This window comes from Megalops cyprinoides, chromosome 23 (genome assembly GCF_013368585.1).
Source record: "Megalops cyprinoides isolate fMegCyp1 chromosome 23, fMegCyp1.pri, whole genome shotgun sequence".
Lineage (NCBI taxonomy): Eukaryota > Metazoa > Chordata > Actinopteri > Elopiformes > Megalopidae > Megalops > Megalops cyprinoides.
Window position 1 is genome coordinate 12,992,701 of NC_050605.1, and position 24,790 is coordinate 13,017,490.

Sequence of the window (24,790 nt, forward strand, 5' to 3'; positions counted from 1 at the left end):
CTATAGCTGTAGTGTGGAGAGGACTGCTCCCCTCATTCCAAAAGTCTGATCCCAGTATAGCTCCATGAAACACTTATACCATGCTGTCGGATTCGGAGACCCCCTCTCTCAACTGATACCCTGTCTATGATATCTTTCCGTGGTATAAGAAGCTCAGAATAGCATATGGAAATCTCACTTAATGTTCAGTTTTTCATATAGAAAAAAAGATTTAATTTAGTTTCCAAATAATTGAGAAATGTTTATTTTTAGACCCAAACACACATTTCTGGAATGAACTTATATTTCTCATTCAGTTACAGTCTTGTCTGCCATTTGGGTTAGTTACCTGGTTAAAGTCTGAATCCAGTCAACATTTATAGAATTACTTGATAAGTAGTGCATAGCTTGTCAAAGACAAAAACAAAGCAAATATGAGTCAGTCACGTGAATGGTAAAATGTTACGACCGTAGGAAACTGCAGTGCCGGGCTCCGATCTGGCATTTCTGTCCCATGTGTACAATGTGATCACTACTTGAAAGATTTAAAGGCCATAACTCTTGTTGTCGGGGCCTGAATACTGTAGTTGTTATCCACGATGGCATCTAGAGCATTCCAGATGCCCTGTTGGCAAGCGCAAACACTTGATAAATCCTGCAAGTATGTGTGAGGGGACCTTAGCTGAGCGTGAACACATGGTTGTGGAGGTGACTGGGAGCCTGGCTGGACTTGAATCAGTGCAGCCAACTACTGCCTTGTGTCACATCACACATTGGCATGCGATACCCAACATCCAAGTTCGATGAAGTGGATGAACAATTCTTCAAACCCGAATGAACAAAACATGAAAGGATATTGAAAACAAATGCTTTCCTGAAATCGGCGCTCGAGTCTAACGACAAAGCATGTCGCGGGTCTGATTGTAGACTGTCCTATAAAGGTTAATTGAGTTTGCGGTGTTGTTTTACACCTTGTGGAGTGGAATAGTAATGCGGAACTGGGTGGTATTTTCCACTGGGAGCATAATGAAATTATATTGAATTGACTCGCATAATTGTTCCTTAGCAACAAAAGCCAGAGATGGCTCGTCAGTGTGTTTACCCAAAGCTTCATTTGCTGGGACATGAGCAGCACAATGAATGGCCACTATTTGGGAAATTCCACTTGAAATTCTTAAAATGTCAGTTTAAAATGGAGGATGGAGTAGCCAAACCATCTTTCAGTTTTTTTTTTCTGTCAAACGTTTGAAATATTAAAACAAATTTCTTTGCCATATTTTTGACAGGGTATGTAGCTTGTGCTGTACTTGTGAAAGCTCATTTGCCATTGTGAATGGGCTAGATGAAAGTGCTGCTCTCAGCCATTGCAAATTTATATTGTATTTAAAATAATCATGTAAATCAATTTCCATTTACAGAATCCTTTGATATATCAAATACATTGTATCTGTGGTTGAACTATCATTCAGTTTGAAGTACTGTGGTACTACTATGTGGTTTTACAAGTTATCTCACATAAGAGTGTTTATGCTGTAGGTACCCTGTATTCAGTCAGTGTCCAGTGCATGTAGGCACACCCTCGTTAGGCATTAATTGGTTTTCTGGGAGAGGACGGAGAAGGGATCTTGAATTTGTTTGATGGACAGTCACTTCAGTCACAGTAATCCCCTCTCAAACGCCAATCCAACCCCCACCCCCCCCCACCCCAATCAAACTTGTAATCAAAAAGATAATCTCGTTCGGTAAGACCTTGCCTGCACACCTAATGGGAGCAGTCAAGTGAGTGTTAATCTGAAAGCACAGTCATCTGTGTTTGTTCTGTCAGTCAGTGGGAAAGCACTATCTCAAGTCTCAGGTCATCTCAATATTCCTCAGCAGGTCCTGACTACATCAAACAGAATATCATCACTTTCATCAGCACACTGGCTATGAAATGGTTTATTTGAGATCCTGGTGTACCTTTTGGTCATGCGCTGAAATGATTTACAACCAGCTTGGTAATACTGATACAGGAATATATAAAACACTACACAGTACTGCTTTGTACAATATATAAGACCCACTCTGGAGTTAAAAGGCTTGATTGGAGCTGTCCAGGTGCTTAAGGCAGTACAGTCCTATTCATGAGAGTGGAGGACTATGCATGTTCTTCTGTGTACAGAATGATAATGAAGCCAATTTTAGTTGCTTAAAACAAAATTTGAATAAGTTATAGTGAAGGAGACTATTTACTTACTTTACTTTACTATTTACTATTCACTCTATTTACGATGGATGGAAAGAATCCCCACAATTGTTCAAATAACAGTGACAAAATCCAGCAACTGGGAATACTACCTGGCTGGAACACCAGTCCCTTTCAGGCGCACACACACAAGGGGGAAATTTAGAGACACCAATTAACCTTGACAGCTTGTGTTTTGACTGTTGGGAGGAAACTGCATTGCCTGGAGGCAGCCCTCATCGACACAGGGGGAACATGAAGACTCCAAACACACAGGGCCGGATTCAAACCCTGCAGCGCTACGGACTGCCCTGCCTCCCCCTCCCAGAAGGGATTCTATTAGCATAATGCAATAATTGTATGCATCATATAGCCATGACAAGGGGAGCAGGGTGTGGCCCTGTAGCATTAACAGGAAAGGCAGTAATGAAGGATGAGTTAACATCTGTGCGGTTACTTCTTTTTTGATAGGCCTACCACGTACCTTTTTGGCTGAGATCCACTGATGTTTGACATCACTTACAAATATAATTTTTCTTCCATTCAATAAGGTTTCACTTGTATTCTGATTTTCTTATTCACAGCAACACTTTCCAAGTACTCTCTGCACTGCGCCTCCCCCGAAAAAAGTGCAGTTCATTGTGAAGGTTTTGCACACATGCACATGTACAGTTGCTGAAACAAATCACTAAATCAATTTTCATTTCAGTGTGATGGAGTTGTAGCATGTGAATGATTGTGACATCAATGATCCCTTTCAGTCTCCTCTTCTTATTTGATTATGTCGCAGGCCCAAAATTTCACAAGTAAGGGGAAATACTAGCCACATACATACCAGAACTGAAAGATCATGTGGAATAGCAACAGGCCTCTATACATCTGCAACAGAAAAACTTACTTTGGTTTATTTTTTCTTTGTTTGCATTTAAAAAGCTTGAAAGTGATATTTGTTCATTGGAGTATTTTTATTGAATTTCCTTGAGGAAAAAGTAAACTACTCATGCAGCTTTTATTTTTTTAATATTTTAACATAGCATTATAAACTATGATCACCTTTACAGTCTGATTGGTGAGGGATACTAACAAGTATTTGTATCTTTTAAAAATGTATTCTGTTATTCACTCTCTAAGGCAGTGTTAAAATATCTCAAAATGGAAGCCAATTACAATAAATATGTGAAGCAATTTTGAAAGTGACATTCTTTCAAATATTTCAGAAAGTCATCTGTGCAAATATGTGCTATTATACAACACCTTAACCAGCTAATTAGTTATGTAACATGAGACTACTAATACGCTAATAACCTGATATAACCTTGGTCGTCTTTACCACACAATATATACCTAGCCTAGCCAAGCACATCATTTCGGTCCCACAATATACAGTCAATTCCCTATTGCATATTCCATTTTAGACTTAAGCACCTGACAAATGTTGTAGGTCCATGTCACAGGAAAGTGTTTTTAAATGCTAAAAAAGTTACCTTTCTCGTTTTAATTGGTTTTATGGTCTTATCCTGCCTCCTCTCTCCAGTCTCTCTGCCTCAGTCCCCTTCTTCTCTCCCTCATTCTAGCTCTTCCTTTTTCTGTCCACACGGGCCCAAATGCGGTGAGATGAAAGCAGACAGACATGCACTGGCTGTAGCTGTCAGAAGTAAGATAAAGGCGAAGCCATGCCATCATTGATCTAGGCACATTTACACCCAGCCACAGCACAGATTCTTTATAACAGACAGATTCTGAATAACAATTCAGCCCTTAAGAATTGTGTATGTGTTCATGTGAGATACAAGCAGAATTAGTGTTTTAATAAAATTCAGGCAATCCACAAACATGTCTCTGAGCTTTCTGAGACCAGCAGTGGCAACAATTACTGTCTGTTATGGCACTGGGCAGACAGCAGCCGGCATCCCATGATCCCTTGCAGCTGATAATGAGAGGTGCCTGAGGGAGCCACAATGTAGCCTGGACACATCATAAATTTGTGTAATGGCTGAAGGAATACCAGAACAGAGAGGCCTTTTCCCCCTATCTTAATCTTGGCCAGCTGCATTTCTCCCACCTGGGTCGGGGTTGATATGCTTCTCCAAATCATTATCACTGTCCTCCTCCCTCTCCCAGCTTCCTTGTGAATTGTAATGTATGGTTAGGAGCTATTTTTTAAAATTGGGCATTTTGTTCCTGCTGTTATCGCAGTTCATCAGTTAGTTATATTAGTCCCACAGAGGAACCACACATCATGAGAAATATCATTTCTGAAGTGTGTTTAACTTTCTGGCCTGAATATGATTGAATTTAAATACAATATTTTACATATGGCTTTTTCATAAAAGTGCATTAACTGAACAAAAATCCAGTCTCAATATGCTTTTTCACTCTGACAGGCGTCTCAAAAACAATAGTCTTTTATATTTCGTTGAGGTTCAGTAAATCTGTACAGCAGTTGGTATGGTTCAGAGTTTTTTTTTTTGAGTAAAAATAATCTGGCATTCAACATTCCACTAAGATGTGAAGAAAGTGCTCACACACTGTTGTCACTCCAGGCAAGACTGTGTCACTTGTGTCAAGTGGTCTCTGAGATTTTTAAGACCGAATTCTTGTCACAAATCACTGATCCACTTCCACAGTCATAACACAGAGGGGAATTTTAGCCATCTCATGAAACAACATGAAGTACATTCCAAAATAAAAAAGAAAGGATACATATTTACTTAACATCTCCTGGATATTCCTTTACTTTCTGAAAAAAAAAAAAACACCAAAAAATTTGGCACCTTAGTTGCTATTACAAAAATAATTCAACCCGATTTGTCATAAATTGCTCTCTGTTAGGTTTCTTTGGTGACTAAACCAGCATCTCCCTTTCAGTTCAGTTTGAAACTATCAGCACAGAGGAACTTGGAAATGGAGCTGTTTCCTTCCCTTGGTTTGGCCTTTCTCTTGGATGGATCTGCTCCTGGGGACACACTAAGACTACTGCAGACAAGCGGTACAATATCACTCGGGAATGATCCTGGACCTAGTAGGGAGCAGCAGAGGGGCCACCTGAGACGCCCCCACCATCTCAAAGACTGATTCCTATTATTCTTGTTCTGCAAGCGATCTCTGAAGTAACCAGCTTGGTGGCAAATCATATTTAAATGCAATCCAAAATGAGATTATCTCTCCGGCAATATGCACAGGACATTCCATCAATAATAATTATAATTAGACAACATAGCAATTGCAATTTGTTGTTAAACATCTGAAATTTAATTAATGAATGTTTTCCCCTCAAAACACCTATATGTTGAGATTAGAATGTTAAAACCAGTCTTGCATGCCGCCCCTGCCCCCAGGGACATGTCACTATATTGCAAAGGAGAAAGACATAACTAACTGCCATTAGTCCCTGCGGGCATACTGTGATGGTAGCACAGTAATTTAGGTTAAAGTAGACCCACATGTCTGTCTCCTGGTAAGTCCACTGGGACTCTGCAATACAAATCTCATCTGCTTCAGCATCCACCTCCGCATTCACAAGTCCGTGGCTGTGAAGCAGGAGCAGCTCCATTCACTGGACTTAATGGGACATCTCCGCCCCCACTTGGTGCTGATGGCTCCATGCGTGAGGGAGATGCTAGCTGTATCTGTAACCCAGAGTGGAAGCACATGCCTTTGAACCTGAAGCCTGATCTGTGTTTCTTCTCCTGAATAGCAGTTCCTACCTTTGACTTACAAATAAATGCATGCGTTTTTCCCAAACCCTTTTTCAACCCATCCCTCAAAGCAAATGGCAAAATGCACCAGTGCATGACCATTGCAAGAGAGACATTAAAATGAGAAGCTGTTCAACGTAGGGACGTGGACTGATCATCTGTCATGTATCCAATGATGCGTGATAATTTTACAATTAACGGGGGTCTTGTATAGAGCAGAAGCAGTCATTTTCGAATCCGAACTCCCGGGTATGTTTCCAAAATTACAACGAAAACACAGAAACCTAATAACTGACGTACATTCACGCGTTTCATCGTGGGCATCATCATAATGTGTGACTATCACATATTCCTATTATAGCGTAAAATCTGTGCGTTTTAATTGAATGTCTATTTTCATCGGGATCCCTATGCATTTTAACAACGGAATACGTTTAATAATAAAAACAGCCGTATAATTTAAAAACGCAAATTAAATGCTGTTTGCGCAATCACTCTGTCGATGCAAATGACCTCCTTCTGCATTTTGAAAAGGCGAATACAGAGCCGCCGCATACAGTACTCTCATGCATTCGCTGTGAGCTGGCTACTCCTTCGCAGCCACCATCCCCATCGACGGCGCTGCAGTAGCGCGTTCACGGAGCGTGCGCACGACAGCGCTGTTCGCTGGCTTAGAATAGGGAGCTGGTGGGAGAGTACCGGAGGCAGCGTGATCGCTGTAAGGAGAGGGTTTCTGTCGGAGAGGCGGACAACATCCAATTCTATGCACCAGGTGGAAAAAAAAGAAAACATTCCTCGATTTTGACACCAACGGTAAGTTTTTTGTGTCTCTGTCGTCGGGATATCCTTAAAATTGATTGTCGTCGCCGTCAGTTTGCAGTTGTGGTTAAAACGAACGTGCAGGTTTCTAATGTAATAATGCGTATTTGCTGCAGTGGCTGCCGTGGAGAGGGGGCTTCCAGTTGTGCTTTTTTCCCCGATAGCAACCGATGATGGTGCGAATATTTATGCGCATCTGCCAGGTGAAAACAGATAGGCCCCGGCTTGGAGCTGAATTCTCACGGTGCTGTGAAGGTAGATTAATGAAAAATAGCAATTTTCTTCACCAGTGCACGATTAGGGCGGCAGGTGCAAATGTCCCTAAGCGATTAGTAAATGGAAAATATCATTACTTGTCGTACGGCTGTGATTTTGTGTCGGCGCCGTTCGTTTTATCATATATGTCTGTTTTGTTATACACTCGCTTTTATTTTGCAAACCGGCTGTGTTTTCGTTTTATAATGCGTATGTATGGTTTATTAAACATTGACAATATTTACTATTGAAAATACTCTAGATGCAAAAAAGAGATCAGTGCATTGAGAAATGTGATATTGAAGCTAATATATATATTGAAGGTACATACTATTTTATTCCTTCCTGTCACAATAGGTCAGGAAGCGCGAGGAAGGAACGAAGGGGTACGCGGATGTCAATGGGTGTGCTTATGCCGCTGTTATTTTTCATGTAAATCTATTGGTGTGACATGCTCTTTTGCTATTGTGGACTATTGGATGTATGAAATGAGTAATTCTATTTGGGAGAGGTGACATTCGTTTTTAGTTTTACCTTGAACATTTGCAGAGGTTCTACTTATTTTCATCATTTGGAGAGACTGTATTTGTATATTAGAAGCAATGTGTGCCGCCAAACCTCGTGGGATTGACAAAACAAGTTAGCTGATGATATTATCAAGAAGATGTGATTCTTCATTCAAGAGTGATGTTATCACGTGTTGTGGATTTTTTTTATTCTAGCCCATATTGATATAGAAATCCTTGACATGACTATGGACAGGCTGTTTTCCTAATATGATACAGTGTCAAAAGCAAGATATTACATAGAAGCTGTAGGTCAACCTAGGGCTGGCAGGTGGCTTGTTCATGTCGTGGCTATTTTAAAGGTCAAAGGTCTTTTAAAAAGAAAAAAATATTGATTATTTAATATTCAGAAGGTTACTAATCACAGCTCTCTCTTTTCTTACCATCAGAGCTTCATACATAGTCTGGCTTCCTTCCTCCCTGCATCCTCCACTCTTACACACTCTCACACCCCCCCCCCCCCCCCACACCCTCTCACACGCTTACACTTTCATACCCAAACACGTGCCATGCACTGTGTCATATTCCAGTCCTGTGTGAAGCAGTCCCAATTAACACTGTGCAAATGGTGAAGGAATTATGAACAATGACATTACAGGCATGCCAGACTTTCTAGCCTTAGAATCAAATGCTGTCAGAGTTTTGTGTCACCCCAGCACTTCACTCGGCAGGGTGACATCAGATATACACCCCCCACCCCATCCCCACCCATACCCTGCCCCACCCTTTTTTTTGTGACGGAATAACTAGCAATGAATCAGAAATGAGTACTTGTCTTTCTAGTAGCCTCTAGTCCAGACCTTCTTGCCTGGACCTTGGTTGGCTGTACCGAGCTCCAGGACCTCTTTTTGTTCCTCCTATGGTTAAAGATAGAGACTGATAGGGGTACTGGGGTAAAAGAAAAAAACACACAGTGATCTGTTTGCCTGGTTATTACTTTGCTTTATCCCCGAAAGTAATTCCGACGGTGATGTCTGGGACGGAGGCGCCAAGGTGACTGCCATCCTGTGCTATTGTGCGCTGAATTGGGATATATTGCGTGGTGCGGGTGACCTCAACTCAGTCCAGTGTCATGGGAAACGGACCGATTGTAGGAGGGAGTACGCTGTGGCAGCCCTGAAATGAATGCCGCTTATTTTACAGTGTAGGCAGGGAGGCATGCAAACTATTCTGGATAATGTGATGTGTTCTCTCTTCCTAAAATTTTCACTAGCTGCTGTTGGTTGTGTCACTCTGATTCACTTGAACTTGCCAGGCCATGGCCACGTTGATCTTACAGTGATTTATTTTACTGAACTGAAGTAATTGTCTCTCCTCTAGATGGTTGATGAGATGGAATCCACCAAAGAAATAAAGAACACAAATAAAAGATAAAAAGGTTGGGTGGTTTTTGTGATATGCAGTGGTTTAGTTGTCTTAAATAAGGAAGTACAGTATGTTAACCTGAATGGACAGGTACATAGTGTGAATCTGATTTACAAGTGAGCAATATTTTACCAAAGTGTATCAAATAATGCATAAGTTTTAGGCATTATCTTAAACTAATATGTCTTGATGGCTAGTACTTCATTGTAGCTATTTTAACTAATTTTCATCTTTCAGAATGCAGTGATAAAAATTATTTGATAGCTCCTTGATTTGGTAAATTTATATATTTGTTGTTAAATGAAAAACTTGGCTCTTAAAAACTTTCTCTGGAGAAAGAAATGTATATAACTGTTCAGACTTTTTGTGTCAGATATATTTTCCCTCATGTGTATTGAGTTCTCACCTGAAAAAAAAATTCTTGATGTTAATTATTTTGTGTCACAGAGGTAGTATTGGTGATCCATGATATTTGTATTGAATGTGATTGCTGATGTGTATAGCTATGTAATTCTGTATATAAGCCCTGTTTCACTTATATATTTAGGCCCATTTCAAGGTTTCCCACTGGCAGGGAAAAATGAGAGTGACTCACTATCCTAGGGCATGTTCCATATCAGACACTGTGGACCCAAGTAATTCCAACCTCAAAGAAAAGGAGTGCAGGTCTTGACATGCTGACACTATATGAGCTTATTTATATACCTATCAACATGCTGAATATTTAAATTTGTCATGAGAAAACACTGTAATCCTTTATTCACAAACATCAGCATGCTCTTTTTCCTTTTCACATTTTCAGTGGTGGATGACACATCAGAGGGATGAAGTTTACTGTACTGTTAATATTAAATCTGAATGTTTTGTGGTCCATTCTTTCACTTTTACATTTAAAGACAAATAACTACTCTGATACTATGCTAATATTATCTCAGAGACTAAACAATCTTCTGCACATCATCAGAAATTCCCAGTTTATGCAAATACAAAGATTATGCATATTTTTAGCCTGGGAATATTTCTAGCTCATCCAGTTTTCCAGAATATTTTAATATAATATTGTATAACAAAAATGTATATAAATGGGCTCTCAGAGATGTTTAGGGGTGCTGAACTACAGTTCAGTACAGTTCCAGTGCCAGTCTTTGGTATTTAACTCCTTGAGGTGGACAAAGGACTGCCATATTCCCATCACTTCTCTGTGTGTCGACAGTCTTATTCTGCGTTCTGGTCTGTTGGTCTCTGACTGGCAAATACAGTAGCGCCCAGTGGTTGGCCATTGTAGGCATGTCCAGCCATTAGGGCACTGCTCTTTGGTGGAAGAATGCTGAATGGTGATAGTGTTTCCAAGCTGGTGGGTGTGATTATTGTTTCACACTTGGTTGGAAAGTGAGACTGATGGGGATTGACACCCTTCTTCTGAGCTGTCTCCGTGCAGCTGCTGCTGTTGTTGTTTACGTCGGACTCGTATCAAATTAGATTGGGTAGAGACTGATGAATTGGAAAATGATTAAAGTTAGGAAATGTCTTATTTGCCACTGGCACTCTGGCATTTTTTAAGAGCAGCAGATATCTTTCAGTGTCCCTGTAACTAGTACTTACTTTCCCCTTTGGATACTCATTCACACTTTGTCTTTAGTTTGCATGAATAACCATCTGATAATCGTTCACGTTTTCCATTAAGATATTGATGCTGAGGTTGTATGTTATTGGCTCAACATCTGTTGCCAGGAACAATACATAGAATCACAGACAGATCATAACTTGAAACTGTTTCATATTTAAAATATTGTAATTCCAATGAGAATGTTCAAAGTTCAAAAAGTTCAAAGTTTATTGTCATATGCACAGTAAAGAAACAAGTTCCCTGTACAATGAAATTCTTCCTTTGCATTCCACTTATGAATGCCGTTAAGAGTAAAACACAAGAAAACACAAGAATTTAAGAAAGAAAATATGTAAAAAAGGTCCGAGAGTGTAAGAAAAAAAATAAAGGATATGTTTAGATAGTATAACTATTTGTTATTTCTGTCACATTGGAAAGGCCTCAGTGACCATGGGAGATGGAAATGGGTGAGCAGGAATGGTTGACTCTGATAACTTTGTGGAAGAAATTGTTGTTATATATTATTGCAAGGTTTTATACCCCTTTGGCACAAAGACAACAAAGAAAGTGTTGCACTTTTCTTTTCAATATTACAGCCTAGTGCAGGATCAGCTGCAATAGCAGCTTTGGTAGAGGTGGTCTTGAAGTTAATGGGAAGTGACATAGGGTGTGTTGTGTTCCTCAAGTATTGCTTAACAGGTTAATCATCTATGACGGCCACACTAGTGGAAACGCAGCTGACCAAATATAAATTGCCTTTATTATTTTGTTAGATTATTTCAGTCAAAATTGAAATTCAGATGAGGAGAAAGCCTCTCATTTGGCTAACTGTTGGGTCATCTGCACACAAGATTCTTTGTTGTGTTGTGCCGCATTGAGAAGAGGCTAAGCTCTGGAATCGTGCACCCCAACAGAAGGTTGAAAGGGGAAGAGAAAACAATGGAGGCCTGTTTTCCCTGTCCCCACTCGCTGGGCTGTTGTTCTTCCCCCTTTCCACTCAAGTGTGTGTGTGTGTGTGTGTGTGTGTGTGTGTGTGTATGTGTGTGTGTGTGTGTGTGTGTGTGTGTGTGTGTGTGTGTGTGTGTGTTGGGGGCGGTCTGGGGGGTTGGATGCCAGGTCAGGGATGACGGGCGTTCCAGAAGACGTCTGGCGGTTTGTCGCTGTGTGAACACGTGGCCCGCCCTGATGCTGTTACCGGCTGTCCTGGGTGCCCTCTGCGCAGCCCGGGGGCCCGCAGATGTGAGGATGCGCAGCACCAGGGCAGCGGCTGCTGTGGAGTCACGCCGGAGCCGCTGTGCTTTTAGCTCCTGGGGAGTCACACTATGCAGGCTGCTGTGTGGTGGAGACCTCAGGATCACGCGCCCGACCGGCACTTTGCAACACTACACGCGATCACAGAGTCAGGCCCCCTCCCACAGTGGCATAGCAGCTTGTGTTGTGTAGAGCTGTGTGCAACTGCTCAGCAGATATGTTAATGAAGCCCTCTTCCTACCTTTCATGTTGCCAGTCTAAAATATGCACATGGTATAACGAGCTTGTAGACTGTTATCCGATCTCAGTGTGTGTAATTGAAGGTTATTGGATGAACAACAATGGTCCAAATTTATACAGAATTATATATGCACTTTATTTCATAGGTGTATACATTTATATTTAGCTGGTCAGTTTAAATGTTGTTTTGACATATACGATGTACCATAACCACTCTAAGGCCTTATACTATATCAAAATACTTTGTGTGTGAAAGTGTTAACCATCAACATGTAGAATTGTGAGAATTCTTGTTTCCCAGCGGACAGCTCAGAGAAAAAATATTTCCTATTTTGAAGAATAAATTAAGGTTTAATATTTTCCTTTTTGCGCTAATAGTGTGTTAATTGCTTTTAGAAGCATATAAAAATTTTCATAGAATGATTTTGAAAAATTCCAGTGGAGGGTATGTAACATGGAGGCTGGCAGCTGAGGAAGAGATGACAAAGACACAACGACACTGCAGTGGCATTAGAAGGCGTGCTGTTTAAAAGCATAATTTTTTACTAGCGTAATCTTTATCTGGGCTTCAGAATGATTAGAGAAGATTGAGGTCAGAAACCCATTAGAATCATGAAATTAGTGCAGTAAACCCTTTCTTCTCTCGTACTACAACCAATTGGGTGGAGGATGCGAAGGTCACATGGGGAGAGCCATTCAAACAGACCAATGACATTTTAAATCAAAACAATGAGCATTAGCCATGTCTGCTGAGGGCATAATTCGTTCTGTCAGCTATGGCAAATTCTTCATTCTGATAACTGTGTGCAACAGAAAACATCTCCAGCACCCCGCAGAAGTGGAAAGCCTGCTTTTTAAAAGGTGTTGTTTTGCTCAGAATGCTGAGGAATCTCTTGGCAATTTATGCATTTTTTATTTCAAGCTCAATACAAAGTAAATTTAAATACAGAGTACAGCAGAACAGATAATTTGATTTCATATTTGGATGATTTTATATATTTCCACGGATTTAAGCTCTCAAGTTCCCCGCATAAGAGCTTGTTATTATTTTCAGACTCATATTGGGAAATAACTTTGTTCTCACATGGACAGTCTCATAGACACAATATCGGGTCAGTGTGAAAGAAAATCTGGAGTTGTATTGCAGTGTTCACTGGCTTCACAGGGGCTTCTCCTACATGTCTGATTCAAGAAGAAGGCCCTTTTGGCTGTTTAAAATGGTGGTTTTGGACGCTGAAAGAATGTCATTGTCTTTAAAGTGAACTGTCCAGCAGCTGGCCTCAGCAGTATAGCCAGCCTGTCCATGGCAAGGATGGAGGACCCACACTTAATGTGGCGACTTCATTTACCAGCACTGAGGCCAGCTACTGATAACACAGTTAAAACCAATGTTTGTTCTGCTCCTGGAAGACCAGCAGTTACACAGAGAGTAATTGCTGATATCTTATTGTGACTTTGTCCTCACTGAAGTTTTACATCAGTGTGAACAGGTTGATTCAAAGCAGTGAGATGTAGACTGTCTACCATTTTGAAGGTGATAACTATTGTGACAGGCTTTGAAGCTTTTGTTAACAAATGGTTCTTGTTTTGTTAACATCCACGTGTAGACGTGTAGTGGGAAATTACCCTATGTGAGTATGGAGGCTTGTTGCGTATTACAACATTGGAAATCTTCAGACGGTACAGTGCAGCAGTTGAATTTGTTTGGTTCAGATTCTAGAATGGTGTTACTATGAGGTGAGATGAAATTGTCAAGTGAAAATTCATGTCCTGTGAAACATCTGATTTGCATTCTCATTGAATCTGTTGTATGTTTTTTTTAGTAGCAATGTGTATGATTAAAGGAGATTTATTTCAGTTCTTTACCATATAGTAATACTGCTGCAGTCAAAACACATTTTTAATTTTTCAACACACTTTTATTGCACCAACTGTCATCACACCCATCTTAACATTTCTTCATATACTATTTTTTTCCATGTGATAATGACATAGCTACAGTGGGCTGACCAGAATATGATGGTGCCAGTCCAAACCAACAGATCAATCCACTGTGATGGCTATGCATCCATTCCTGTCTATTCAGTTTGGGTCATTGCATGCTTTGGCCTGCTTCCATCTGATTGCCATGGTGATTATATCCTGGTTGAGGCTGAAAGTAATAAAATGGTAATCAGACTGGATTGAGAGGTCTGGCAGGTTGTTTGGGCCCCAGGTCTCTGTAACCGCATATACAATGAGTTATGGTCATAGCCTCATTTGAAATAGACTATTTCAAGGAACATTTCCCACTGAAAGGGGACAAGGAGTTAAAAATCCACTGCATATATGCAGACAAATGCCAGATGGTATTTCTCTATTGTAATATATAGGATAGTAGCCATATATTTTGTTAGACTTTAACCTTGCATCTCAGTGGTCATGACATAAAGCAGTATACGCAGTCAAAGAAGTAACCCCTGATTCAGTGTCAAGCAGACACTGGAGCTCAGGATTCAGCTCTTTTGCTCTTTCTGTGATCCACTCATGCAGTCCTGGACGATTTACAAGGACTCAGATGCTGACAATGAAACTGTGTGATATATGGTGAAACAACCCCACAGTTGTGTTATGGGTTTCCACTTCAGCATTCTATACTATGGGTGTGTGGCAACATTACAGTCATTTTGAATGACTTAGTAGTGGATCTAAACCACCTCTTTTCTTTTAATTAAAAACAGCATTGAGATTTTATCTAATTTTATGACTATATGATTTCAGGGTGCTTATGGAAATACACCGCTGAAATGTTGAGATAAAAGAGCAGTAACCCTCTGAAAGAAGATTACTCTCTGATCCTCTCGACTCTGTAGTTCACCCTGCGGGAGTATGCTATGGTTTCTCTACAGGCTTGGGAGGCCTAGTCTTTAGGAGACGGTAGAAATCAGTGCAATAACATTGCCTTAAATTCTAGTATTCTATTATTAAATTAATTTCTCCCTATATGGTCCCAGTACTTTGAAGATTAAGCAATTTGAATTTCTTCTTAATAATGCTGTCTAGTCTATATTTCTGTGTACTCACTGATCTGAATGTTCTGAGCGGTTTGGTGCCAGTCTAGATTACATCATTTTCACAAAGAGTCTGTGCTGTGTTTTAGCACTGAAGATGCAATCTTTTTTCTGGGTAATAGACTGGTATCTCCCTGGCTTCCCAGCAGAAGGGAGTAGACCCTCACTATAGAGTACTGATATCTCAGTGCTAGATGACAGACCCTATGTAGTAGTTACTTATTGTTTTGATCACCTTCAACAATACCCCCTCAATAATGTCTAACAAATAAAAATTGTTCGCTTATGGTACCCAGACCTATTATATGTGTTCATGGCACTTATAAATATATAATGAGCATACTTTTTTGTTGTACTTCGTTCTGGTGATTCATTAGATTTTCTCAACTCTCACATTAAACAGTACAATATAAATATAAAACTATACAAGATGCCAGTAACAACCGAACAGTGTTTAAAAGTAAATACAGATACTTACGCAGAAGGTCAATTTGCTGTGGATTTCCATGCGTATTATATTGCACAGATGATTTTATCACTGGCCGTTATTACATGGTAACAGATGAAGTGGACTGGGAGCTGTGGTAAATAGATTCTCCATGGTGTGCACATGTAGAAGTAGTCAATTAGGAACATGGAGCCCCCCAGCCCCATTCAGCCCCCATTCAGCGGTGTTGTCATCTCCATATGTGTAGTCCTGGGGATGTGCGATAACCAGACTTTTTAATCTTGCAGTTCACTGCTGGTAGATAAACACAACCACATCACTCTCATCCTGTGACCCCCCCAGCCCCATATATATATCAGCCTCCCCCGGGGGCTGCAGCTTTTAAGTTGAACTTAACCATGTTTTTCACTGCATTGACAAGCAGGTCCACAGATTGGTTTAAAATGTTCAGTCAGGTTTGTGCAGGCCTGGATTCAGCTGAGCAGCAGAATCTCATGTCCTTTAGAAATACTCATTTCTAATTCAGAAAAAAATGTTTTGTTCCTTTTTGAATCATCAATAACAATAAAAACTAATACTGTCTTTTAGTCATTCACACATACAAAACACTGTTCACATCCACCCTGTGATTTTCTGTTTTTATATTTTTATTTTATGATAATATTGTCTTTTTCTATACATTTTCAGTTGTTTGGAGTGTACCATAAGACAAACAGCACTGCTGTGTGTAGTTGAGACTTGCATTTGCTTGCATGCATTTGCAATTTCTTTTTGTATTATTTCAATTGGCCCCACAAAACATTTTGTGAAGCAGCCATGGGCATATGATTAATGAGTCTGACAAAGACACAGGTTTGTCACAATTAACAGGAGTGGTGGAGAGGAGTCACACCACGTTCGCAGCTGTACACGGAACCATTGTTTCATTGAAATTGTCCTGTTCCAACAAGGGCTTCACTGAATCACTCCTAAAGTATCCAAATATGACATAATCTGGGTTTCCCAGTTTATAGGTGATATTTTGCTTTCTATTGTTATAAGTTCACCAGTGCCCTTGTAAAGACTTATTTGGAATGCAATGCGATTGAATGTACCTATTTTGATTGAATTGTGTGACTGTTGTATGACTCTCACTGCTGTGGCCTGGTGCTGCATGCGGCTCATTGGCTCAGTGCAGACATTCCCAGACATCCCACAGGAATGGCATCTGAATTAACCTGTTGCCCAGTCCACTTCCTTATTCTGAACTCCGCCCCCCTTCTCCCTGCAACCAACATACCAGAGAGCAGCCCACTGCAGCTTGGAATAATGAATTTGCATGAAACCCTTTGGTGTGTCCCAGAATCTGTAAAAATGCAAACAAGGCGTCTCAACCAGACAAACAGCCATACCGAGGTCACAAAGTGCCGTGATGGCAGAGACATCCCTAATAGTGCGGCCTTTGTGTCCTGTTCTCTCATGTGACATGATAGCAGAACATCTGGGAATAAGAGAGAATAATTCACTGTTATAAAATCTAGTTCCCATTTTTTCAAGTAAAACAATGTATTATTTTGGATACATTTGCGGTTCTGAATGCACGAACATGAGCTGAGTGTCACCCTTCATTTTATTTGGGAGATCAGATCAGTCTGATCCTCAGTTTAACATTTTATTAAGTTAAAGCACAGCAGGAGGTCACTCATTTGTGATTTTTTACATCTTTATTCAGGGGCTATACGGACGTCTTTATTGACTTCCTCTGCTGTAATTTCTCCGAGCAGTAAAGGATAGCAAACGGTTGTTGTTAATTCTCACTTTTAATTCTCCTCCAGTCTCACAGCACCAGACACAACAGGAGATGGCCTTTACTCAAGTTAAATGCCAAGTTAGATCTAACAGAATGACCGAGGGAGGAGGGGTTGGGGGGGGGGGGGGGTGATGGGCAATGTGGAGTGAGAGAGGGGTAAAGGCCAGCGGCCAGGAGACATGCGGCATCTTATTGAGGCTTGCTGTCAGACATTATGAAATATGGCTCTCTTTGATGATGCAGACAATGTAGCGGCGGGAGGCCTTAAGTCCTTTTTCCCCTCCTTATGTGTCCTACTGGGTGTGTCTACTTTAGGTGTAGCTAGTGGCAATACAGGATTTACCACGCAAAAATACAAACACGGTATTCATTAATATAGTTGCTATTTTTACTTTTATTTATTTATTTATTTTTTTTTACGACAGAGGATATTAATATTGTGCCTCACTAAACAGCTCTTGTGTGTACACTACTTTTTTAGCATATCACATGAGGCTGATATGTGTATGGTTTTCATGGTGCAGGGCATAGCTTTAATCCCAAGAGAATCATTGTATCCACTTTATGAAATCTTATGCTAATGCTATGCAATAATGTGGCTGTATTGTGATTATTAGCTTTCCTTTAGTATTATTCCCACTAACAAAGTCAGGTAGTGTTCTCAGGGGTTTTGTTACCTGCAAGAAAAACCCAACAAAGGACACTAAATACGTGTAATGTAACTTAATTTAGTGGCACCAGTATCATTTGTAATGTTCTCCACAATGTTGGGTATAGTTTGTGTGACTTTTCCTGGCGTTTTGATTCTTTCTTGAGATCAGCTATCATGGGAGTGTTGTTTATCTTGTCTTTGATCTTAAGACACCTAAAAGGAAGGTGATCAAGTGTAATATACCACTGCACATATAAAGGTAACTTAGTACTGGTGCATATGGTAACAGAACAATAACTACAAAATTTAAAGTGAATGATGAATGTTGTTCTGATAACTGTGTCTGACAGACAAGAGAAGGTCTTCAGAAGCTTATGCAACAAACAGCTGCTCACTGGTCTGACCTTCTTTCTAGTCTGTTACTCCAAGGCAATGAGCTTGTGGCTTAAAGCAAAAAAAAAAAAAACATTCTTTCTGTCGGATCTGCTCTAGGATGTTACCTTTCCTTGGATAAGAAACACAGCTAGGTGAATGTGTCTGGTATTTGAGTCTAATCTGAATGAACTCACGCCTGAAAATCAACAGTTCACCTCCCTCTTTCGGTGGTACAGTATCTTCACTGTTTAACTAGATGTCCCCTTAGGATGGGCATATACCACTTTCATAAATAATTAATTGACTCTCATCTAGATATGTAACAGATGAATGTTGTTTTTTTCCTCTCATGTAGACTGTAAAAGCCTTAGGATGGAAATCATATTACACAAAGATGTTTACTGTACATATTTCAGAGGAAACATTTTCCCTGTCCCTACAAAATAATCAGGAAACTGCTACAATTTAGCACTCCAAAGATTAGTATCATAAACTCATAGCTCATTCCAAAAACATAAATAATTCATTGCTGTTTCACAAATTAACTATGTAGAGGAAAATAATAAACAAGAGCTATGCGACCATCTTATTGGTTTATCTCTTGGGAATGGAATTTAGTGCAGCCTTTGTGAATTGAAACATTGCAGATGGCAGTATAAGGGAAAAGAGAGAGAGACATGCTGAATGAAAGCACTGCATTGAATTAAAACACCACTGTGATGGACAGAACATTTTCTCATAGTATTTAATAACCCTGTATCTGTCTATGCCTTTGACTGATAATGTTTGAACATCAAACAGAAGAGTGCTGTGAACGAAAAGGCGGTCTGTGTGCAAACTTCAAGACCTTTCAGAACCTCAGGATACTGTTCTTTACCAATACTGACTAAAGGGGAAGGTTTTTTTTTTCTCTGTCAAGCATGGTAGATGTGTAAGTGTGGATTTTTTTTTCAAAAGCCACTTTGTGCTCCATTCCTTCACATTGTTGGCAGTTCAATTTAAACTGAAACACTTTGCATTTCTGTGTACCACAATGCTACATTTAAAAAGTGCTACAGTATTGCATGCGAAATATGAGTGATAAATCTCCAAGTGTTCTAATTTCCTGTTCACTTAGATTGCATCTCCATATCAAAAAAAAAAAAAAAACTCTCTGTGCCTGTCTGTGTGAGGGCGTTGGCTGTACAGCTATCCAGTTTGATCTCTAGGTTAGGTTTGATCCATCTGCCAGGTCTTTAACCTTGTGGAGGACCTTTGTTAATGCCATACTACACAATCTCATTAACCCACTAAAGGAGGAAAGAATTGAATAGTCAAAGTCATGATATCATTTAACCCTTTCATGTCCATTGCCTCCATTAATCCCAGGGCAGAAGACAGGAGCTGGCATCATGCTGTTCATATTTTTGTTTTTGAATCTGCAATACAGTAAAAGCATCACCACATTGAAAATGACTGTGAAAATTGCATTGTTTTTCATTGAAAATGAGAACAAAATGATATAAAAATTCAGTCCATCAGATGATCAGCTTCAAGCACAGATCAGCTTCACATTAAAGAAGCATTTACGCATTCATGAGCCAGTTGCCAGCGTGTGGCCAAGCACTCACATACACACACCCCTTTTACAGCTGTGGGCGAGGTCCTCATATCACTGTATGGAGGAGCTTTGAAGCTGAGTGAAAGGGCCCCTAAATGATTTATGAAATGTGTAGGCAGTGCTGTGTAAAGCAAAATATGCCATCTTTCCCCCTGCGGAGTTCATGGGCGCACTGTTCCCAGTTTGGCTCGGTTCCAGGTCCCAGTGCCGCCATGGCGCACTCAGTTTCAGAGCCAGCGCTGTGTCCGACGGATCACACTGTGGGATTGAACATCCCCCCCCGGCAACGTGAGGGGCCGTTCAGCGCTCCCTCATAGGACGAGAGGCGAGAGCTCTCCCGTGCGGATTGGACAGTGGCGCGGCCATTGTCTGCCCACTTTCAGATCAAAACATGGGTCCCAGCTTGAGGCGGGCTGAGGAGCGGTGGCCGTCACCCGTCCGTGTCACGGTCAAAGCCCGGCCGCACAGAGGGAGCCGGGGGGCCAGCCATTCACCCGGCCTGAGACAATGCATTTTTTCCATGCCATAAAGCAGATGCTTTATTATCGCGACACAATGCAGGCCACATCTGAGACCGTTAATCATGTGAAAGGGCCCCTCTCACGGCCGGGGACTGCCGAATAGTGTGTGGGCCCGTTTACTGCGCACTTTTTAATGAGCGCGTCCCGCTTGCGATTGGTCGAGTCAGATGGCCATAGCATTTTTCACCGTATCTTAGGGAAAAAAAAACTGTGTAAAGTGCTGAGTTTTTAAGAGGCGGATATTTTCAGACCACAAGTTCTGAACGAGGCCATCAGCAGTTTTATGCTGAGTGGTCTGAAGGCAAGAATAACAGTAAAATGTGTGTACAGATAGGATGGCCATGCATTTAACTGCGGGGAGGGCTTTCAGTCAGGTCACAGAGAGTGGCAGAGAGCTGTGTGCCACTCAGTATCACGTAACCCATAACCTAACTCATTGTTATGATAGTTACTACAAGTTCAGTTCTTTTTAGACTTATTTTTTGGGCAATATTATTTTAGTTTTAAATGAATTTTCAGTGACTGACATTATTACTTCACTCAGTGCACTCGGGAACATCTTCAGAATACATTCAAAAGTGCTGAAAGCTGGTGTTAGCAGGAGTGCTAACTTCTTTTTAACACTTAATTCTAATGTAATCATTTAAAAATATTATTGTGGGAATGATTTTCATAGCAAAAGAGAGGCACATTTCAAAGTCAATCTCTCTGTCTGAGCTGGAGGCTCACCAGCTTACCAGTACAGCAGAGAGAGAAAGGCATTGAGCCACAATCCACTGCTGGTCAGTAAGTTCATCATAGTAGACTCAGCTGGTGTAAGTCCTGCCTGTGCTTTTAATGAAGAGAACAGGAGTCACGGCTGTCTTATGCTGGCCTGGCTGTACGCATCTCCTCCAGCTCATCTACTATGACAGTCCTTCAAAGGGTCAGGCAAAGCATGGTCAGGGTGTCTTCTGCATGAGTGGGACACAGCAACCATGGCCACATTGAAGAATGGAGAACATAAAGAAACATACAGTACTAGGCAAAGGTTTGGACACACTCATGGAAGGTTTTTTTTGTTGTTTTTGCTATTTTACACATTTTTGAATAATAGTAAAGATATAAAAAATGACGAAACAATACAAATGGAATTATGCAGTGACTATGTTAAACAAATCAAAGCTGTCTTATATTTTAAATTCCTCAAAATAGCCAAAAAACATTTTTAAATTTTTTTTTGGAAAGAAATTAATATATCATCAGCTTCACTATTTATAGTTGTCTAAGAATTTCAAGCATTTAAGCATGTCTTTACATCAACATGACATGAATGCATGTTTCCCATGTAGCATGTAGCTTTATCAAAACTTTTGACTGGTACTGTACATACCCTATCTCAATTTTTATCTATCTCAATTTTTTTGTACATTGTACATTCTTGAATTTTTTATTCATTCTTGTATATAAACATGAACATTACAGTTTGAATCAACAGTACTTGATGGTCTTACAGTGCATGAGCCCCTCTGTCAATAATTAATTCTAGCAGCTCTTGCATCAAGGCTCTGATTGACATTACAGTCCAGCAGTGGGCAGTAGAAATAGTGACTGTCAGCAGCAATATATTCATTTTCTGGGAGAGTGTCAGTCGGAATGATTCATTTGTGTAGGTGTAAGCTGTGCAGAGCGTGTTTCACCATGCACCACTGAGAAAGTAGGAAGGGAGGTTTTTGCTAATGAAAATTAGGAGGGCAACATGAAGCAGGAAGGCAGGAAGAGAAGCAAAGACTGTGGGAAATAAAAGCCTTGTCCTGGGTCATTGACCATATTGTACCAATACTAGACAAATTGTATCAATGAATATTCAAGCATGACTTGATTCAGAGAAAAACAAATGCTGTCTTTGTGGAAGTGCTTATAAGAAGTCATCCAAGTGTGGATTTTGTTGCTTATTCTTCTAGAAGTGTAATGGGCTGATGTATAAAGTGGCCTGAATACATGTACTGGTTTTTGAGAGTCATTTGTTCACATTAATAATGCAAAACACATCCAAGGAAGTCCATACTTAAGAGTGGGGCTTAAGAAAACCACTTGTATGAGGAATAAACTCCTGAAACATAGAAAAACAATATCAATATAGAGGTGCTTATTGACGGAAAGAAAGTGCACCCTATTTCAAAATCCATTTTCAGTGCTTTGTGTCCAGTATGTTTTGGTCATCTGTTCTGTTGTAACCTTGTTTTACAGTAAGTCAAGAACTTCTAAGTGTTGGAAAGTCTGCTATGTATGAACAGTGTCTGGAACCAGTATTCCAGATCCCACTGTCCCCTATTACTCATTCCATTTGCTAAAACATTTTAATGGGATTCAGCACTTTTCTGTGCTTTGTGTGGTCAGATTACCAGAGAGTGTTTTAAAGTATCATTTCCGTTTTCAATTGTACAAAGGAAAATGCTTAGAGACAAGGTTAAAACAAAGATCCTGTCCTATCAGACCAGAGGCTGTTGACGTATTTAAACCCTGTTTCATGTTACATAGTAGGTAGCTAGAATGTCAGCGTACAACTGCATGCATTTCCTGGCTTAATGTTTTCTTCATGGCCTGTACTGTCTGATAGTAATGCTATTGTTGTTGGTCCTGATTGCAGTGTTGTGTTTGGATACCTACATCAATAATTATTTGTTGTAGGAAAATAAATAATTTAAAATATCTGTTTTCAAAGATCCTGTTGCACTCATACAAAAGAATGCATGACAGTGTAATCATCAGTTTAATCTAGGCTCACTCTGAAAAGCAGCTTGTGCACATAACCTTCGCTGGTTTCAGAATAGCTTGGTGAAATGCTCTTTGAGTGCTGCATAGTACTGTAGCACTTGACAAAGGAGGATGATGAAAGGGTTGGCCATTGTCCTCGTCTGAATCACGGACGTGCCTCAGATTGCACAGCTAAGAGGATTCTTGAATTAGTTTAAATTAAATCCGAGGGAATTCGTTTTCCTGCCAGGCCTTTCTAATGACGGTCTGACTGGCTGCGCTTTTCGCGGCTTGTGTTACTGTTTGTGGCTTGTGGTGTTTTCTAAAACTCCGTATCTCTCCCAGCTGACTGCTTTGTGCAGCAGGTGCTTCCCATCACAGGCACTCGCGCTTCGCTTTTAAACATGCATTGCAATGTCCGTCTGAGTCCTCAGGTTCTGTCACTGTCCTTATTCAAATGTGGCCACAGTTCCTGCAAGAGATGTTATTCAGCACCCAAAGGGAACTGGACCTAGACCGCAGGATTGTGAATTATTGATCTGTGCGTAAATCGAACCTGGTGATTAATTGGTGTGCGTCTTAGACGTTCTTTTCTCAAACATTTATTCACAGTTCTTTGAGGCTGGAATTAATGTCATTGTTTGTCATGGTCCACTCAAGGACAGCACATTGCCTTGCGCTGCAGGACAGCTACAGTATCTCTGTAAACATATTCCTATCCGTCTTCAACGGGTAGGTCTGTTCAGTGGGTGATCAAACCATTTCCATTTGAAGCCATGAACCACTGAAACAGGAAAGAACAGCCATAGGTTTGGGAGTAGAACGTCTCTGTATTAGTCAGGGGCTGAATGGTCTTGCATCTATCCAGAAAAAGGTGTTGCTGAGCTGTATCTTGATGGCTTCCAGCAACAGGAGTGAGTAGTATGGTATAACAAAAAAAAGATCTGAAAAAAGGCCTGTTGTCCTTGAGGCAGTATGTGGCTGGTAGCAGAGGTGTAACAGCATGACAGTGTCACATTTTAAAGCCCACACTAAAGTGACATGCAGGAACCTCCACAGCATGTTAACTATGGTAATAAGGCTATAGACAGTAACAGTGCAAATCAAGGGGTAGAGGTTTTTAACCATGAGAAGGAAAGAAAAAAATAGGATTTTCTTGTTTATTTAAATATGCCCTGATTCCTATGATCAGGCAAGCCAATTCACTTCCAGAGTATAATTCAGCCCCCCTGCTGAAAGGCCTGCCACCTGTTTTTTCTTTTGAAGTTTTCCCTGTAAACAGGTAGCCAGCTGTCTGAAACCATAAGGGTCTAACAGATTATATGGTTGCCCAGGTCAGGTATAACAGAACTAGCCTTTTCAGTGCTTTATAGGTAAGGAGTAGAATTTTGAAGTGCACTTGGTAATTCATGGGGAGCTAATGAGGAGACATGAGGAGAGGTGATGATTTTTTTAAGGAATCAGGAAATCAGAATGCTCTTTAAAATTTGGTTTATAGACTAAACCATTTGAATAACATACTCTTTGAATCCATGGCTGTAGGCATACAAGTAATAAATAAGAGATGGTTTACTTTTTAAAAGAACAGATGATTAATTTGAAAATGTCTCACTTTT

General features: G+C 40.4%; 1 protein-coding gene across 16 annotated transcripts in view; it reads left to right on the plus strand.

Moving 5' to 3' along the window:
* Positions 1–6,549: 6,549 nt before the first annotated feature.
* The window catches only part of nrcama (neuronal cell adhesion molecule a), a 67,043-nt gene continuing 48,802 nt past the window's right edge, over positions 6,550–24,790 (plus strand). For 11 of the 16 annotated variants that reach the window (XM_036518164.1, XM_036518171.1, XM_036518169.1 and 8 more), the window contains exon 1: positions 6,550–6,714. The gene's annotated coding sequence lies outside the window, so the exon portion shown is untranslated. The remainder of the gene's footprint in view (positions 6,715–24,790) is intronic. The other 5 variants (XM_036518178.1, XM_036518170.1, XM_036518181.1 and 2 more) reach the window with 2 other exon arrangements.